Raw genomic sequence first — 7504 nt, forward strand, 5'->3', positions numbered from 1 at the left:
AATAATGTCACAATGTAGAATGTTTTAACATTGTAGTAGGAGTATTTTAATGATGTCATAGTGTAGAACCCTAAACGTTTCCCCCCTGTTCTATTGATTTTAACATGATATGGATATTAGCCTCAGGGGGGAAATCCAGGCTCTGAATTGGAAGAGTACTATTTATGAGATTTAACAAAAAGTGACTAACAACAACAGAGTTGTGTTAAACTTACCACGTTGGCGACCCACTTGAATCAAAATGCAACACTTCAAAATGTAGCGAGCTGTTATCTACAAATTGTCCTCTAACCAGGTTTGTACACATTATTCACAGATTCCGTGTGGTTTTTGAGCTGTTAGTTTTAACAGGATGTGCAACCTCATCTCCCTCCTCTCGGCACAATTGATTTCAACATGATATCGATGAGTGATGACAAATAAGTGTTGCGTTCCTTTGTTTAGCGACCCCTAAATTTAAATGCATCACTCCAAAATGTAGCTGACTGTCTTCTGCAGGTTGTCCTCAAACCAGCGAGATAAAATATATCTCCCATTTCCATGTGTTTTGTTTAGTTGTTAGTTTCAACAGCACCTACAACCGGATTTCCCCCCTAATCGATATCAGTGATTTATTGCTACTTGTCAAAACAACAGCGTTTCTGGTGCTTGTGCAGTTTATAAGGTGCTTGTTTAAGTAATATGATTATTGTGGCAGATGTTTGTGTTTATAGTACATTTTACGTTTAGGTTTTCAATTTACCACAAACTGTTTCTGCATTTGGACTATTGATTTGGACACTTTAAAACTGTGACATTGGGGATATCCCACCTAGCAAAATGTCGTTGAAAATAAGACTATGACCGACGTACAATATAAGTTTGGTTTTAGTTGAAAATATTTATTTTAAATTTCAACATACTTGCAGCCTATACACATGGACTCAGTATAATAAATCGGTCTATAATCAATTTTATTAATTAACAATCCTAATAAATTGAGTCATAAATGTAGGATATATTTTTTGTCTTAAGGGGGAAGGTGTTACAGTCTTTGGTTTTTCCATTTATGTTTGGACGTTAGCACGTATAGCTCGTTAGCACGTATAGCTCGTTAGCACGTATAGCTCGTTAGCACGTATAGCTCGTTAGCACGTATAGCTCGTTAGCACGTATAGCTCGTTAGCACCTATAGCTCGTTAGCACCTATAGCTCGTCAGCAATAAGGACGCACTGATTGGTGTCACCTCGTTAGTCAGTATGTGTTACACCTGTGCTGGCTTGTCCATCTCGTTAGTGGGAAGGTGTTTCACCTGAGCTGGTCCAGGTTCTATTTAAGAGTGTCTGGCCCAGTGCTCCAGTTGTCTTGATAGATGTGGAGAGTCAACACCTTTAGTTGCTCCACCTTTTTGGTTTGCTTCCTGTCTTTAAGTTTGGTGTGGGTTTTTCTTTTGTTTTCCTCTTCTAGATTAAGTGGGTCTCATGGTGGGTGTCTTTTAGGTCCCAGTTGTTGTTACTAGTCAACTTTCAGTGGACACCCTCAGTGTCTTTCAGAACCCCTCCTAAAAAACAAGCTTATATCTTTGGGTTGGATATTGCATCCAATTAATATTTTAATCAATGGCATTTCTTAAGAATGCTCATTAGTCTTTCAGTTATTGTTTGTGTACTAAATGTTTCTGTTTATTTTCATGMTTTTTTTCCTGTGAATCCGTTGTGTTGTATCCGTGTCTGAAATGTGCTGTATAAATAAAGCTTGATTTGATTTGAACATATTGTAAGACAAATGAACCCAATGACTGACAATCAACAGACTCTTGCTAAACCAAAGAACAAATGTATGAAAAACAGTATATCTACCACTATGTTAAAATAGTGCATAGTATGTACGTTTATCATTTTTCAACCAACCCAGTTCATTTGTTGAAACTGAAATGTTTTGAAATCAACAATACGTCAAAGGATTCAACTACTGGATCAAACAGTATCAATCCCACTTTTCCAGCCTGCTGAAGGCGTGGTGAAGTGGTAAACACCACCCCCGGCTCTACCAGGGGCTTGAGGTGGTCTCCCACAGCTCTGATTATGTCATGTTCTGTGGTCTTGCCGTTCCATTTCTTGACTGGTAACACAGAAACACATTTAGTCATATTATATAAAACACTCAAAGTAATGGATATGGAGCATCTATGGCCTCAGTTACACCTGGCACCTAAATGTGACTTCTGTCATCTGATCACTCCAAACTGCATTAGGTTCAGATCTACCAGGATGGGCCTTTGACATAGTCTGGATGCAGTCAGGCCACTCAATATAAATATTCAATATAAAGAGATGGGGTGAATGAGTGGGGAAAAGTACATTTTACACAAATTACCTTAATAATTTCAAAGAACAAATGTGTGTGCCTGAGGGGAAATTTATTTTCCTACAGCCAAAAGGGGTGAGAAATTTAATCAATATCAGTGGACAATCAATCAGTGGACAAACGTAAATAAACATAGATGATGGAACATATTCCCTTTTGCTCATCTGATGAACCGCTAAGGGGACATAAATATTAAAACATTCCCAAACCAGAGACCGTGGATTGATGGCAGCATTCGCGCAAAACTGAAAGCGCGAACCACTGCTTTTAATCAGGGCAAGGTGACCGGAAACATGACCGAATACAAACAGTGTAGCTATTCCCTCCGAAGGCAATCAAAAAAGCTAAGCGTCAGTATAGAGACAAATTAGAGTTGCAATTCAACGGCTCAGACACGAGAGGTATGTGGCAGGGTCTACAGTCAATCACGGATTACAAAAAAGAAAACCAGCCCCGTCGCGGACGAGGATGTCTTGCTCCCAGACAAACTAAACAACTTATTTTCTCACTTTGAGGACAATACAGTGCCACTGACACGGCTTGCGGGCTCTCCTTCATTCACTGCAGCCAACGTGAGTAAAACATTTAAACATGTTAACCCTTGCAAAGCTGCAGGCCCAGACGGCATCCCTAGCCGCGTCCTCAGAGCATGCGCAGACCAGCTGGCTGGTGTGTTTATGGACATATTCAATCAATCCTTATCCTGGGTCTCGACCCCGCCCTGTGCAACTGGGTCCTGGACTTCCTGACTGGCCGCCCCCAGGTGGTGAGGGTAGGTAACAACATCTCCACCCGCTGATCCTCAACACTGGGGCCCCACAAGGGTGCGTTCTGAGCCCTCTTCCTGTACTCCCTGTTCACCCACGACTGCGGGCCATGCACGCCTCCAACTCAATACAAGTTTGCGGATGACACTACAGTGGTAGGCTTGATTACCAACAACGACGAGACGGCCTACAGGGAGGAGGTGAGGGCCCTTGGAGTGTGGTGTCAGGAAAATAACCTCACACTCAACGTCAACAAAACAAAGGAGATGAATTGTGGACTTCCAGGAAACAGCAGAGGGAGCACCCCCATCCACATCGACGGGTCAGTAGTGGAGAAGGTTGGGAAAGTTTAAGTCCTCGGTGTCACATCACGGACAAACTGAATTGGTCCACCCACACAGACAGGTGTGAAGAAGGCGCAGCAGCGCCTCTTCAACCTCAGGAGGCTGAAGAAATTCGGCTTGTCACCAAAGCACTCACAAACTTCTACAGATGCACAATCGAGAGCATCCTGTCGGGCTGTATCACCGCCTGGTACGGCAACTGCTCCGCCACAACCGTAAGGCTCTCCAGAGGTAGTAGATGCAGAACGCATCACCGGGGGCAAACTACCTGCCCTCCAGGACACCTACACCACCCGATGTCACAGGAAGGCCATAAAGATCATCAAGGACAACAACCACCCAAGCCACTGCCTGTTCACCCCGCTATCATCCAGAAGGCGAGGTCAGTACAGGTGCATCAAAGCAAGGGACCGAGAGACTGAAAAACCAAGCTTCTATCTCAAGGCCATCAGATTGTTAAACAGCCATCACTAACATTGAGTGGCTGCTGCCAACATACTGACTCAACTCTAGCCACTTTAAACAATGCCACTTTATATAATATATTATTTATATATCATATGTATATACTGTACTCTATACCATCTACTGCATCTTGCCTATGCCGTTCGGCCATCACTCATTCATATATTTTTATGTACATATTCGTATTCATTCCTTTACACGTGTGTATAAGGTAGTTGTTGTGAAATTGTTAGGTTAGATTACTTGTTAGATATTACTGCATGGTCGGAACTAGAAGCAGAAGAATTTCGCTACACTCGCATTAACATCTGCTAACCATGTGTATGTGACAAATAAAATTAGATTTGCTTTGATTTGAAGAAAAAATATTTACCATCTAAAAAACGTTTGACCTCTCACCCTCTCTGGCTGTAGAAGTGTTCTTCATAACCAGTCCCTCAACAGCTCTCTGACTGAGCTCCACCCTCACTGGGTCTTCAGAGGAGAGGAAGGCTGAGGGATGGAAGGATGAATGGATCAGTCAGTCAAAGTTTAGAGCTGCTGTCGGACAAAATCACTATTTTAGTAGTTCATTAAAGTAAATAAGGCTTTATGACTGCTGAATACCAACTATCAATCACTTGGATCATGTATTTTCAGGTAGAGATACATCCTTGGGATGTCCCTAGCCCATTGAAGTTGACATTTAAAATGGTTACGGTAGGGGGTTAAGGTTAGGGTTTAGGGTAGAGATGTCCCAAGAATCCCAGATAGCTTTGACCATTGTGCATTCTTCTGTCTCTTTTACATAGCAGGTATAAAATAAACAGACAATACAAGTAGGTATGCAATGGATGATGGAACATATTCTCTCTTTTTTTAACCTTTATTTAACTAGGCCAGTCAGTTAAGAACTTGTTATTTACAATGACGGCCTAGGAACAGTACCTTCCTAGACAAAGTGCTGGACGGTAATTATTTATGTGGCCCATGTACCCAGTGTAACTTTACGAGAGAAAAAACAACAACTTTTCTCCACGAAAGAAGAGGAAGACGCGTTCAGAGTGAAAGAGGAGGAGGGTGTTACAGTAAAAGAAGAGGATGAAGAGAAAGAGGAGGATGCCGTTTTTGGAGTGAAGGGGGAAGAGATAACTGTCACATTGAAGGAGGAGAATGAAGAACAAGAACAGGGGGAGACAGGCGATCTGATTAAGACCAGTAAGTACTGTCTTAAAAACAGGAGCACAAACTATTGTTGAACTAATGCATGTTTTTAAAGCAGCGTTCTACTGAATGTTTATGCTTGAATGTGTTATTATTTAATGTAGGAATTGATAACTACACTGTAAGATGTGTATACCACCAAAGAGCGGGTCACCAACAAAACCTTAACAATGGATTTACAAGCAAAATCACATCTTTAATGTCACTCAGAATTGACAAACAAGATATAAATGACACGGGATGTGTGTTGCTATAGTAACCCGTGGGGGGTGATGTGTGTTGCTATAGTAACCCGTGGGGGGAGTGAACACCCAGACAGTGGACATTTTTGAAAACATAACCAGGAAGCTACTTCATCGTTAACCAGAAAGGATTTGATGTTGAGATTAAAAACGGCTGCATTGGCCCTTTAATGTAAGATACATACGGCTTCTTATGTGTTTTATTTATCCAACATAACTACCTTACCGTGAATGATTTCAATTAAAATAGTCAACAAGAAACAATAATAATATTAACTACGACTACATACACCCTTCTAACTAGCTGACCACCGATTTTCATTGTAATTCATGGAAGTTAAGTTAGGTTTTAGTTAAGTTAGGTTTTAGTCAAATTAGGTTGTAGTTAAGTTAGGTTGTAGTTAAGTTAGGTTTTGAGAGTTTTCAAAAGAGTAATATGTACACATTTTGTGCGACATTCTGTATATTATAAAATTTGACTGCGTGACACATTTAATTTAATATACAACTTTTAACCTCTGAAATATAGCTAACAGGTTTGCTAATGTTGCTAGTTTAACGTAGTTGCTAAATGTTGATATAACTGCTTAGTAACCAAAAAGGAAAGAAATTGTGAGTGTTAGATAATACATATCACGAATACAGATGAATGTTGTCAAGCTATAGACAGATAATAGAGCTCAGCCTAAAACATGACATTATCTATTATTATAGAGCTCTGCTCAGCATATAAACATGACATTATCTATGATTATAGAGCTCTGCTCAGGCTATACACATGACATTATCTATTATTATAGAGTTCTGTTCAGCCTATAAACATGACATTATCTATTATTGTAGAGCTCTGCTCAGCCTATAAACATGACATTATCTATTATTATAGAGCTCTGTTCAGCCTATAGACATGACAATATCTATGATTATAGAGCTCTGTTCAGCCTGTAAACATGACATTATCTATTATTATAGAGCTCTGCTCAGCCTATAAACATGACATGATCTATTATTATAGATATCTGCTCAGCCTATAAACATGACATTATCTATTATTATAGAGCTCTGCTCAGCCTATAAACATGACATTCCCTGAGAAATTAGATTTGGAGCTCTACATCATTTGTTTTTAAATCTTACCGTCACCAAGTATATTTTTAATGATGTAATGTTGTGAAGACTGACCTCGGGTTATTGAGGGATCTAGTCTGGATTAAACCACATAGGAAAACAGTTTTATTATGTGGAGATTTCATTCAGGTCTCTCTTTAGTATTAAACAAATGACTCTGTCTTTGGCAGGAGAGAGACCAGACTCTCACTCTGACAGCAGAAAGAGTCCTTCAGAGGAACCAGACACAGAGACGCCCAAACCAGCGAGACGACACCACTGCTCCTACTGTGGAAATAGTTTTACCTGATTACTACACCTGAAAGCACATGAGAGAATACATACAGGAGAAAAGCCCTTCCACTGTTCCCAGTGTGAAAAGAGTTTTAGGTGGTTAACGAGTCTGAAAAAGCATGAGAGGGGACACACACAAGAAAAGCTCTACCAATGCTCCCTGTGTGGAAAGAGTTTTACCAAGTTAGGGGGTCTGACAAGGCATGAGAGGACACACACAGGAGGGGATAAGACGTACCACTGCTCCCTGTGTAGAAAGAGATTTAACAGGTTAAGGCATCTGAATAAGCATGAAAGAATACATACACAGGAGGAGAAGACGTACCACTGCTCCCAGTGTGGAAAGACATTTTCCCAGTCAGAGGACCTGAAATCACATGAGAGAATAGAGAGGCTTTGTTCTGACTTGTGTTTTTGACTGAGAATTTGTGTTTTTGTTTGTCACATTAAATCATATTGTTTAAATGAAATCAGACATGAGAATCTGACCAAAACAACAGGCCTGTTTCTGTTGTTTATTCATCTTGATCTAAAATCACATTAAATATTTTTAAATGTGTATTTTGTTTTCATTATGAACTTTGATTGGTTGTATACAAGTATAAACCCTCTGATGTTGTTCATAATATGATTTGGATATTGCTAAATGGAACTTATTATATAAGTAAATAAGTAGCTTTGGCTTGTCTGAGCCAGAACGGCTCATAGTAGCAAGAGCTGTTTCTGTAGTGAGGC

General features: G+C 40.1%; 1 pseudogene; it reads left to right on the forward strand.

The window, feature by feature from the left end:
* Positions 1-3380: 3380 nt before the first annotated feature.
* LOC112075196 (zinc finger protein 713-like) lies at positions 3381-7202 on the forward strand (annotated as a pseudogene).
* The last annotated feature ends 302 nt before the right edge of the window (positions 7203-7504 follow it).

The sequence above is a fragment of the Salvelinus sp. IW2-2015 genome, unplaced genomic scaffold, assembly GCF_002910315.2.
Source record: "Salvelinus sp. IW2-2015 unplaced genomic scaffold, ASM291031v2 Un_scaffold3024, whole genome shotgun sequence".
In the NCBI taxonomy this organism is placed as follows: domain Eukaryota; kingdom Metazoa; phylum Chordata; class Actinopteri; order Salmoniformes; family Salmonidae; genus Salvelinus; species Salvelinus sp. IW2-2015.